Source organism: Callospermophilus lateralis, chromosome 8 (genome assembly GCF_048772815.1).
Source record: "Callospermophilus lateralis isolate mCalLat2 chromosome 8, mCalLat2.hap1, whole genome shotgun sequence".
Taxonomy (NCBI): domain Eukaryota; kingdom Metazoa; phylum Chordata; class Mammalia; order Rodentia; family Sciuridae; genus Callospermophilus; species Callospermophilus lateralis.
The window spans coordinates 47,785,616-47,799,384 of record NC_135312.1 but is presented as its reverse complement, the minus strand read 5'-3'; positions in this window follow the sequence as shown (position 1 = coordinate 47,799,384).

The following is a 13,769-nucleotide window of genomic DNA, read 5'->3' as shown; positions in this document are numbered from 1 at the left end:
AATGTCCCCCCTGAACCCAATTTTGCAAATATTGTGGTTGCCATCCTGCTAATGATACTGCTTTGCTCTGAAAAGCTTTTCTTAAAATTTTCATAGTATTTAGATCTAACATGTTTGCTTATATTAAACTAGAAATACAAAACCAAGAGTTTGAGATTTAATTTATACCCAAACTTTGACTTTCAGATGACAACTCTTGAGAAAAACTGTCACAAATTGTCAAGTCAAACCACTCAGATTCATTCATTTTTTTTTTTTTTTTGCCACTTACATTCTATAAGTCTGATATTACAGTATTCTTAATGGCTACTCATGGTTGATAGTTATACTGTATTTTCTCTCATATGCTTTATTAACTATGTTAACCTATTTTACATATTCTTCACTAATGGGGGTTATTTTGACTTTAGCATATTAAATATACATTTCAGAATAAATAATTTCTCAAACTTGTTCTTGTTTCCTTAATCATTATTTTTTTGTAATAGATTTTTTAGGGAAATTATGAGTCAGACAAGTAAATTGTATATAAAATCTTTCAAGTGTTCAGTTGCTCTATATCCGTCATTTCAGTATATGTTTATATTCAATAATGTAGATAATAAGTTCTTAGGTTATATAAGAAACATGAGGTTCAAAAATCTCTTTTTAATTTTTTTCTTTTTGATTTACACCAGAGTGGAGTGTATTTTAACACATTATACATATGTGGAGTTGAAGTATAACTAATTCTGATTAGGATCCTATTTTTGTGATTGTACATGATGTGGAGATTCACTGAATGTGTATTCATATATGAACATAGGAACGATTATACAATTCGTTCTACTATCTTTCCTATTCCCATCCCACCTCCTTTCCCTTCATTCCCCTTTGTCTAATCCACTGAATTTCTGTTCTTCCCTCTATTCACCGATTGCTATGTTAGTTTCCACATAGCAGAGAGAACATTAGGCCTTTAGTGATTGGGAATTGGCTTATTCCACTTAGCAGGATAGTCTACAGATCCATCCATTTACAAGCAAAAGTCAGAAAGTTATTCTTTTTATGGTGAATAATATTCCATTATGTATATATACCACATTTTCTTTCTCCATTTATCTGTTGAAGGGCACCTAGGTTGTTTCCATAGCTTAGATATTATGAATTAATCTGCTATAAACATTGATGGGGCTGTGTCACTTTTGTATGCAGATTTTAAGTCCTTTGCATATATAATGAGGAGTTGTTTAACTGGGTCAAACTGTGGTTTTCCAGTTTTCTGAGGAATTGCTATACTGCTTTCCAGAGTGCTTGCACAAATTTGAAGTCCCACCAGCAATATTGGGTACAAACTCTTGTCTTTGTTTACACTATGCCAAAAAGAATAATGAGCAAGGATTAAACCCTCTTTGGATACTTTACTGTCTCAGAAAATTCATATTAGAACAATTACAATTCTTATTTTGAAATAAAATTAATTTGTAAGACTTTTCTTTAAAAATAGATTTCAAAATCATTTTCTGCGGACTGAATTTGTATTCGTATTTTTTTCTTTTCTCAGTACTTTCAAATCATGACCTGCATTTAAGTGAGAAAAATATCATTCCATTTCAGAACCCAAGACTGTCTTGAAAAAATAACGTATGACAACATAAGACAACAGCTGATGCACATCATCAGATAACATGTGTGATCTGTCATTTGCTTCACTCAGCATCTACTTGTACATTTAGTATAATCCTGCATATTTCTTTTGAGCATCAATTTCTTTTTATCGTTGTATATACTTCTTTTGCTTCCTCTAGAAATCCTTTGCCCCACTCCCACCAGATGGCAGGTTATGCTTACTTCCCTGACTGGAACATGGGAGAGAAACTGGAAGAAGTTTATGATCTTTAAATTTAAATACGAAGCACAGCGATCCAATTTAGCAGCGTATTGGCATTATCTCCATGTTCCAGGTTGTGATGTATAACTTTGGAACATAGATAATTCTAATTTTGTTTCCTCTGTGGTCACAATCTCCAATTCTTTGGGACAGCCATATTGAAAGAAAGGAACCAATTAAAGAAAAAAGGGGGAAGAAACCAGAAAATGGAAATAAAAGGATAACAAAAAGATCTAACATGCAAACCCTTTCTTGTTTAAAGTTGTCTCACAAGCTACCATCCTGAGGTTTGGTGATTTGAGACCATTCAAATAATTTCATTAAACTGAATTTGTCGTTTGTAAACAAAAATATTAACAAATATGTATATAAATGCACCTTAGGGAAGTTTTGTCTAGGGTTCTACATCAGGGGACTGTCTAAACATATCAAAACATAACCAGTTTATCAGTATTGTCAATTCAGTTAGTCAAACATAAATTTGACTAGCAAATACCATATAAAATGAAGGAGAGAATTGCTCTTAATACACTCACTATTCTCTATAACTGTTTAATGAAAACCTTGTTATCAAACAATATGCTCATGGTTATAATGGCTAATATAGATCTCAGATAGTTTTTTTAAGTGTGTTGTATGTTTTAATTAATTTTCTCTTTACAAAATTATATTATTATCTCTATTTTCCTGTGAGAAAAATAACAGTAAGGAGTTCAAGTGTAAGTCCACAGGTATTGAAGGTAGAAGACAGCGGAATTAATCTATTACTTACTAGCTGAGGAGCCCCTGATGCTAAGTACTTCATTCTGTTACTTATTGTGATTAACTTCATCTTAAAAAACGCATTTCTAAACAGAAATAAGGACTGGAGTTATTATATATCAAAGATTAAATATTATTAGCATTAATATGTTAAACTATAAGTAGCTTTTATCGTGTGTGTTTAAACATATTTACTAAAATGTTATAATCAGCAGCAACTAATCACAGCATGTTAAAGATAACAGACAGAAATTTTAAATAAATACTTTTAGAATTCTCTAATAATGTTTCCTATTTGGAAAGTTATAAGATTTCTGTTAATATCTATAGAGTCAGTAAATATTCAATAAATAAATGGGCAAATGATCAAATAACAATACTCTTTCAGAGAGAGTATTAAACTGATAATTTTGAAAATTTGAGCCAGGGGGCTGGGGATACGGCTCAAGTGGTAGCGCGCTCGCCTGGCATGCTTGCTGCCCGGGTTCGATCCTCAGCATCACATACAAACAAAGATGTTGTGACCGCCAACATCTCTCTCTCTCTCTCTCTCTCTCTCTCTCTCTCTCTCTCTCTCTGTTTCTGTCTCTGTTTCTCACTCTCTCTTAAAAAAAAAAAAGAAAAAAAAAAAGAAAATTTGAGCCAGTACTTCTGAATCTTAGTTGACTTCATTGTTTTATAGTAAATGTGCTACTGTTTGAAAATAAAAGCCCTCTCATGGTCTAGATTACATTTAAGTATAAAATTGTATTATTGCTGTTATTGAGCTGTATTCATAAAAGGCTTTATATTGACTACTTTTAATGTATTTTTTCTCATGGCATTAAAGAGAAGTGGAGATCAGCATTATTTCATCTTGCATTAATCTGTTGTTGAGTGAAGATATTTTCTCTTATTAAGAGGAAATACCTTATCACCTCTTTATTAGCCAAGTTATTTTCACCTTAAGAATTCTATATAATTAGGCAGACATGGTGGTGCTGTTCCATAATCCCAGTAGCTCGCCGGTCTGATGCAGGAGGATCCAGAGTTCAAAGCCTGTCTTAGCAAAAGCGAGTACTAAGCAACTTAGTGAGACACTGTCTCTAAATTAAAAAAAAAAAAAAAAAATTGATAATAGGGCAGGGAATGTGGCTCAGTGGCACTCAGTTCAATACCCAGTACCACCCCCACCAAAAAAAAGTCTATATAATTATATGGTAAAGGACTATTTTGCCCTTCATAGCTTGCTTGTTATTAAATCATATTTATTATAATCAAACCTATAGTTTGCATTATAATCTGTTTGTAGTTCTATACTTCAAACATACACATATATATATGTATATATCTTTCAGAGTTCTAAATCTTTCAAATATTTATGAATATATTAAATTATGAATATATTATAATTGATTATTTCTATCAGGCATATAATAGAGAATCAAAACACATTAAATTATAGTTAAAATATGACTTATACGAAATAGCATTTTATACAAAAAATTGTTTAAATAAAATTCCTTCAAAATACTGTTACCAAAAATCTGTGTAATAAATTCTTGGGAAATAGAAACTTCTTTTGTTTAGTCGATTACCTTCCCAGTTTTAAAAATGAGACACCCTACATTTCTTTTTTTTATGTTAATTATACATGTATTGTGTCTATCATGTTCATATAACAGTAAAAATTGTTAATACTATTTAAGAAATGTAATTCATGCTATTAATTCCAGCTTCTTTACATTTTAAAACACTTAACTTACTTTTTTCCTTGGGAATACTTCTGCCAGACTGAGTCCATTTATCTAAATTAAATTTAATTTACTTCTAATATTCATGCCTCTAAGTACAATATTATTATATTGTACTCAGATTTCTCCTACTTGGAGAAACCACAGATTTAATCTTATAAATTTAAACTCAAAATGAGTATCAGGGTGCCCAGTCACATTTGAGACAGTCCATTTGAGAAATTTAAAATATAATTTAAAACTATTAATATATCAGAAACATTGCAGTTCAGTGAACAACATACAAAATTGGTGAAATATAAGAGAATATCTTTATTCTTTGAGCACATAGTGATCAATAGAACTACAGTTTTACAAATATTCACATTTCTTTTGTTCTTCAAATGATACTTAGAGCAATATATTTTATAAAATTAGATAATTAGGATCAGTTTAATATTGAAGTAGTGAACTTCTTCAGCATGTTGGTTTAATCAACTCCAAATCAAACTTCCAGGTATCAAAGATCTGTTATAAAATTATAGTAATGGAACTAATATGGGGTTAGAGCAAAGGGAGGTAAACTAAACAAAGGAATGGAGTAGGGAGTTGAACAATAAACCCACATATGTATATAAGTTTTATATATACAAACCAATGATGAAAAAAAAAGATTTTCTTTCTTTTTTTTAAAGAGAGAGAGAGAGAGAGAATTTTTTTAATATTTATTTTTCAGTTTTCAGTGGACACAACATCTTTTTTTTTTTTTATTTTATGTGGTGCTGAGGATCCAACTCAGCACCCCGCGAATGCTAGGCGAGTGTGTTACCGCTTGACCCACATCCCCAGCCGCCATAAAAGATTTTTTAAATTATAAATGATTCCTTGAGTAACTATAGCAGACATAGCACAAGCTTAATTTGAAAATAAAAGTAGTTTTTAAAATATATTTCAATAAATAAATTGGATTATAGTCACATGCTTCCACAACTCTAGAGACCTCATTTCATGGTAAAACTTTAGGAGAAATTCACTATAAAACGTTCTTAATAATTCATTTACTGTAACATAAAAGTCAACATGTTTGTGTGCCACTCAAAGTAAAAAAAGAAATATCTGAGGAAAAGAAAGTGCATTCAAATAACAACTAAGTTTTATTGTTTGAAGTTCTTCACCTGGATAATTAATTCATTTAATTCTTAAAACTTTAAGGAATAGTTTCTATTACTATCCTCATCATACAAATGATAAAACCCAGACTACATAAATTGACCCACTCTTAATTGTTAAGGCTATAGCACACACCAAGGTAGGACCCTTCCAGAATCTGTGGTTGTAAGACCATGCATTATTTTTTTTTTGCCTTACAAAACTCATTAATTATTAAAAACAAACATTCATAACAGAGGCTAGGAATGCTGTAGGACATTCCTGCTATAAGCAAAAATCTCTGTTATCTTCCCAAGCTGATGAAAAGCAAAGAAAATTGAAAAATAGAGATGGGAGCAGGATAGCAGCAAACAAAAGTTGCTAAGGCCCGGCAGACCTAAACACTACCTCTCACAACCAGAATTGGACTCTGGCAAGGCCAACACTCACAGTTAATTGACACTGAGATAGAATTAATAATAAATTAACGTATGCAAACCAGATTCACTAAAGTCTAGTGTATTTGTTCCCTAAAGCTGCCAAAACAAAATACCTCATTTTATCTATCAGGCGACTAGAAGTCTAAATTCAAGGTAAGAGGAGGGCCATACTCTTTCTGAAGACTCTAAAGCATTGTTCCTTGCATCTTCCTAGCTTTGGGTATTTTCTGGTAATATTTGGCACTCTTTGGTTTGTAGAAATATCACTGTAATCGTGGCTTCCATGCATAGTGGACTTTTACTTGTGTGTCTGTATTTATTTCTCTGTATTTCTTTCATATAAGGATGGCAGTCATTGGATTTAAGAGCCCGTTCTAAGACAGTATGGCCTGATCTTAAGCCCTTATTTGCAAATAGAGTCACATTCACAGATACTGGAAGGAAGGATTTCAAAATAACTTTTTGGGAGATGAAATTTAATTTAAAATACTTACCTTCTCTACAATACACACCCTGTATATAGTGTACCTGTGTCTATGTACATGTGGAAAAGAATTTTGTGTTAGTGGGAAGTAATTAATGAGAAGTAAATATATATCACTGAAAATACTGAATCTGTACAATACCTATAACCACAGAGAATAGAAGACAGATATTATTATTTAATCTATTATTCCAAGGGTATAGCTTAATTAAACTGTAATTAAATGGGAAACAGCTATTAATCATATTTAAAATATCTCAATGCCTACCATATGTAAATTAATGAATTTGACACTGTACTCAGTTTTACTAGAGAAAAATCCTTCAACCTGGCTATTACAACAAATTCTTAGATTAGCAATCTAAAATTACTATTAATAAAGATTAATTAGGAAATTAATAGTAAATTAGTAAAATTACTAATTAATATTAGTGAATTAATCTAGTAAAAACTCAGCCTTATGTTATACATGGAGTTAGCTAATGTCTTCTACATTCCCTTTAAACATTCTCCCCTGCCCTAAATCAGGTAATGGTCTTCCCTCATAAATAATCATTACAGACTCTTTCCTCAAATGCCTGGTAATCCTAAGTTGCCTATTCATTTTTAAGAGTCAGGAACTTAAAAGCTGAGCATAAAATTCCATGTTCCTGGAGGGACTTGGTTGTATGTTAGGCTTCACTGTGGTTTGGCAAGATCCATTCATTTTATTGGAGAACTGAATGTTAACATTTATGGATCATTTCCTTGAGTTGTTAAGTTGCCTCAGGAAAGAACCTTCTAAACTTTATTTTGAAAAGATCAGGGCAGAAGCAGCCATGGGCATTTCAGGCATAATTATTTGTACTAAGTGAAATTGAAAGACTACTTGTGGGGGATACATGGTTTTACATAGTGCCTCAGTTTTCAATGTGGCATTCCAACCTGTTGCAATGCATATAGTGCCCAGACCTACATGTTCTCTTGTGCACACTTTTCAGACAATATATTTACTTTTTTTTTCTCTTGAGAGAAGGAAAGGAGTCAACTCTGTCTATAAAAAGTGTGAAAGTTGATCTATATATAAAGTGCTTTTTTATACTGAACTTTAGCAAATCCCCACCAAAACTTACATGTTCAGGACAACCTCGTATTTTGTTGCCTATAGCTTTCTAAAAATTGACTTGCTTCTTGATCTCTATTATATAGACTGTAATTTTTAGCTTATTCCTGTCTGTTAATTTGCATTTTTATTTATCATTCACAGATCTTCCTTCCTTCCTTCCTTCCTTCCTTCCTTCCTTCCTTCCTTCCTTCCTTCCTTCCTTCCTTCCTTTCTTTCTTTCTTTTTTATATTCAGCAGGCATTGAACTCAGAGGCTTAACCACTGAGCAACATCTCCAGACTTCTTTATTTTTTATCTTGAGACAGGGCCTCCTTAAATTGCTGAGGTTGATTTTGAACTTGTGATTCTCCTGCCTCACCCTTTTAAGTCATTGGAAAATTGAGCATGCTCCATGGTATCAGGCTTGGAGATCTTTCTTTCTGATGTCTTTCTATTAATCTCATTGTCTTTGAATAATCACAAGTTTTCCTCCAAAATGTCTGTATTCAATGTGGTATTGTAACTCTATTGTATGAATAATAAAGAAAATTCTAGAGTTATATACAACATAGGGCTCATCACCAGTCCAAATTTAGTTGAGATACATCATAAAATCTTCAATACTAAGAAGTAGCTTGAGTATTTGGAAAGCAATAATATGGAAGATATTTCCTTATGTCTAATATGTTCATGATGACTAGGAACTCCTCAAAGTCCAAGAATTTGTCTTTTTTTTTTAATTTTATGAGACAAATTTTGAAATTGCTAACTTTGAATATTGAGAGACAAAAACTATTCAGTTATTCAACATACAATTTGAAACTGCACTGCAAGGACAGAGATAGTTTCGAGACAGGTTTGGTACTTAGCACATAAATGGTACAAAATATAAATACAAATTACAATTATTTAGGATGCTGCATGAGTTGATAGTTAAAATAAGATTGTTATAGAAACTTAGGGACAAAAACATTACGTCTTTAGAGAGAAAATAAATTGTTGTGATGCAATGATCTTCTGAGCCAAGTTTTATTGTTACATTATGTGTATTGTAGCAGATTAATACTTACACACACTAAAAACTGTTCTAAATTGGAGCATCATACTATTGATAGTATGCAGCATCAAATTTAGGAAAATATTTTAAACTAATATACTATATAACAGTTGGTAAATTATTTTAAGAATTACTGGTAAACTGCTTAAAGCAATACACAAATTGTTAAGTGGTAAGGTAAATGTATTATATTGGAAAAGCAAAACTCCATGCCTCAATCCTTTTCAGTATGGACATCATAGTTTCTGAAATTCATCAACTCTTTAAATGTATCATATAAATAAAAATATCACATGAATGAGTCTGTCTGAATAATAAAATAGATATTTTTCTTAATTAAGACTAGACATTTAGATGTCTGTGGTCAAAACCCCTGGAAAATTTCTAATCATTGTAACTGAATTAAGTCTGAGTATGACTCACATGTAAGGTAAGAGAGAGACTACATTCTGATTTTATAATTCTCCCTCAATGGACATGTGAAACCCCACAAATCTGGTCACCCTGAACATGTGAGACAACACTTAGGCTGTGACCTTCCGTAAGCCCAAGACCCTTATGAACCTCATAAGCTCTTTGCCCAAGCTGACAGTAGAACAATTCCTTCCCCAACCTTCTTCCCCCAATGCAGCGCCTTTTAAATATTACTCCAAGGGACACGGTGCTATAATCTAGACTGAGAATTAGGTTGCCTTTATATAACTGAGGCAGTCTCCTTTTGAAGTTAGAGTATACCAGATCTTCCTTATATATCCCTCTCTTAAAGATGCACATCTAAATTAGGTACTAAATGCTTTTTAAATTTGATCACCCAAGTTTTATACTGTTTGTACTAATTTTGGCTGAGGTGGCAAAATAATTCTCAATTTTTTTAGAGCATAAATGCTAAATCCCTACCAATTAAAAATGATCATAGAAAACCTCATCCAAGCCAACATGATGGAAAGTTGGGCCTACAGTTTTTTCTAGATGTGGGGTCTCTGGTATAATGCCTAGGTCTTTGATCCATTTTTTGTTGAGTTTTATGCAGGGTGAGAGACAAGAGATATTCAATTTCATTTTGCTACCGTTGGATTTCCAGTTTTCCCAATACCATTTGTTGAAGAGGCTCTTTTCTCCACTGTATGTTTATGGTGCTTTTGTCTAGTATCATATTACTGTATTTATGTGGTTTTTCTCTGTGTCTTCTATTCTCATCTATTGGTCTTTATGTTTGTTTTGGTTCCAATACCATCTTGTTTTTGTTGCTATAGCTATATAGTATAATTTAAGCTTTGGTATTGTGATGCCTCCTGCTTCACTTTTCTTGCTAAGGATTACTTTGACTATTCTGGGCCTATTATTTTTCCTAATGAATTTAATGACTGCTTTTTCTATTAAATGAAGAATGTCTTTATAATTTTAATAGGAATTGCATGAAATCTGTATAGTGCTTTTTATGTACATTTTGACAATATTAATTCTACTTGTTGAAGAACACAGGGGGTCTTCTCATCTAAGTTCGTTTTCAATTTCTTTCTATAGTGTTGTGTAATTTTCATTGGAGAAATAGTTTACCTCTTTTGTGATATTAATTCCTATTTTTTAAGGCTATTGTGAATGGAATGGTTTTCCTAATTTCTTGTTCCGCTGATTCATTATTAGTGTATAGGGCTAAAATTGACTTATGGGTCTTAATTTTATGGTGAAATTATTTATGAGTTCTATAAGTTTTCAGGTGTCTTCTAAATATAGAAACATGTTTTGGGCACATAAAGATAGTTTGAGCTCTTCTTTCCTATTCCTATTCCCTTAATTTATTTCTTTTGCATGATTGCTTTGGCTAGAGTTTCAAGGACTATGTTGAATAGAAGTGGTGAAAGACAGCATCCCTGTCTTGTTCAATAAGACTCCTAAGGTGCAAGAAGTAAAATCAAGAATCAATAAATGTAATGGTATCAAACTAAAAACTTCTCCACAGTAAAGGAAACAATCAAGAATGTGAAGAGAGAACCTTCAGAATGGCATAAAAATTTTTTCCACTTGCACCTCATATAGAGCATTAATCTCTAGGATATACAAAGAACTCAAAAACTTAACACCATAAAAGGGGAAAGAAATTGAACAAATGATTCACAGAAGAAGAAATATGAATAGTCAACATATATATTTAGAAAAATGCTCAATATCTCTAGCAACTAGAGGAATGTAAATTAAAACTACAATGAAACTTCATCTCACTCTACTCAGAATGGCAATTATCTATAATACAAGTAAAAATAAATGTAGGGAAGGATGTGGGTGAAAATGTACACTTATACATTGCTGGTGGGACTTCAAATTGGTGCAACCACTGTGGAAAGCAGTTAAGAGATTTCTCAGAAAACTTGGAATGGAACCACTATTTGACCCATATAACACTCAGTATATGAACCCAAAGGAGTTAAAATCAGCATACTACAATGACACAGCCACATTGATATTTATAGCAGCTCAATTCACAATAGCTAAGCTATGGAATCAACCTACGTGCTCTGCAACAGTTGAATAGATAAAGAAAATGTGGTATAATGAAATATTACCATAAAGAAGAATGGTCTTATGGCATTTGTTGGTAAATAAATGAATCTGGAAACTATCTTGCTAAGTGATATCTATGCCAATTTCAAAACACCAAAGACCAAATGTTCTCTCTTAACAGATGCTAAAATACAAGAAGAGATGGAGGGAAGAACAGAAGTTCTTTGGATTAGATGAAGTGGAATGAAGGTAAGGGATATGGGATGGGATTAGGACAGACAATAGAATGAATTGGACATAACTTTCCTATGTTTATATGTGAATACAGCACCAGTGAAATGTCACATCATGTATAACCACAAGAATGGGATCCTAATTAGAATAAGTTTTACTCCACGTATGCATAATGTGTCAAATTACCCTCTACTGTCATGTATAGCTAAAAAGAAGAACTTAAAAAAAAATCTCATCCAAGCTTCCTTTATAAGTTCTAAAACAATAAGAATTAAAAAAAAAAGTGTAAAGAAGTAAAGAAGTTTGATCAAAACATTTATGAACTCTGACCTTTCAGTTAAGAAATCTCATGGGCAAGATTATGGTTTTATTAAGAATCATGGAAGTGATTATTATTCCTAATTTTCTGGTTGTTACCTCTAAGAATATGATTCTTTCCTACGTACTTTAAAATTATCTTTATTTTGTTGTGATAGAATTCTGTTCATCTTTCTTTACTATAGCTGCACGTTCTTTTTTAAATGGCTATTATTAATTTTTATTTTTTATTTTTTTATTGATTTAAAAAATGACAGCGGAATGCATTACATTTCTTATTACACATATATACCACAATTTTCATATCTCTGTATGCTGCACTTTTTAAAAATCAATTTTTATTTTCAGTTTACTTTCAGTTGAGAAAAATCAGCAATATCCTTGGATAGTCATGTCACAGGGTTGAACTGTATTCCCCGTGAAGCACCATTATGCTTCTCTCAGTGTCTATATAACAGCTTGAACTATCTTTTATTCAAAGGAGGTAATAACACTCCTTGAAATATGGATGATTAAATGCTTTATTCATCCTCCAAGGAAGTTTAGTAGGAATATCACTTTAACTTCTTAAACATTGCTGAAAAAATATTGTGCCTCCAAAATTAAATATAAATTTTGCAAATCTTTGGTCCATGATGTGCTACATGGCATCTGTTATGTAAGCAGTTGTCCATTGATTGTTTATGGGTCACTGAAAATATGTTCTGCCTACCACCAAGAAGGAAATACAGAGTTTGGGGAGTTATAGGATTTAGTTACCAGGAGGTAACCATTTTCCCTGTAATAGCCTTTCCTAAGTTAAGGTACTGAAACATAATCATGTTTCACACAACATGCTATAACTACAGTACCTTTAGATTTTTCCTTGTTTTCCACCATTCTAGGGCTTCCTGGTTTTTCTAAATTATTTCCTTTGTACATAAAATACTTAGATAAGCATTTGCATTATTCAGTACAAAATAAAATGAGATAACAGACTACAGCATACTACAGAATAATTTTTGAAGGCTATAGCTATGACTTCTCTATTCTCCATTGGCAGTGGTTTTTTCTATACAGTTAGCAGAAACTTCTGGGAAATATTTTAGATTTGTTATTGCCTGATAGTTTCCAAACCTTACTTTAATTGATAACACACAACCTTCTTCTGTCAAATTGTTGACCTTTTATGTTATAGAAGACTCCATCTTCTCATATTACTTATGCAACAATTTCAGTTCTGCCACTTTGATGCAAATTCCTGATGAAATAACACCTGGTAGGACTCACTATAAGCTGACTATTCTTCAACTCATCTATATCAAATTAATGTTTTAAAAACAATATTTGACTATTCCATTTTGATTTTCTGTGTAAACTTGTCTAACTTCAAACAAAGGAAAAAAAATACCACACTGGATATATTATTACTGAATTACAATGGATTTAAAACTTCATGGTCTCACAGACAATAAAACACAATGGCACTGTTAATAACTCTTACTAGAACTTGTCAACTTGTCAACTCTCTATATAGAGGGTAAGCATATATCAGAACAAATATGTTTTTAGAGATGTGCATATTTTTTGAAAAATACAAGCAAATAATATTTTTTAAATTTATTCTAATTTGTTTTATATGATAGCAGAATGTATTACAATTCACATTACACATATATAGCATGATTTTTTCATATCTCTGGTTGTACACAAAGTAGAGTTACACCATTCATGTTTTCATACATGTAATTAGGGTAATGAAGTCCATCTCTTTCCACCATCTTTCCTACCCAATGCCCCACCTTCCCTTCACACCCCTTTGCCCTATGTAGAGTCCATCTAATCCTCCCATGCTCCTTCCCAACCTCATTATAAATTAGCATCCTTATATCAGAGAAAACATTCACCATTTGATTTTTTGGGGATTGGGTAATTTCACTTAGCATTATATTCTCCAATGCCGTCCATTTACCTACAAATGCCATGATTTTATTCTCTTTTAATGCTAAATAGTATTCCATTGTGTATATATACCACTTTTTTTATCCATTAATCTACTAAAGGGCATCTAGTTTGGTTCCACAGTTTAGCTATTGTGAATTGTGCTTCTATAAACATTGATGTGGCTATGTCCCTGTAGTATGCTGTTTTTAAGTCCCTGTAGTATGCTGTTTTTAAGTG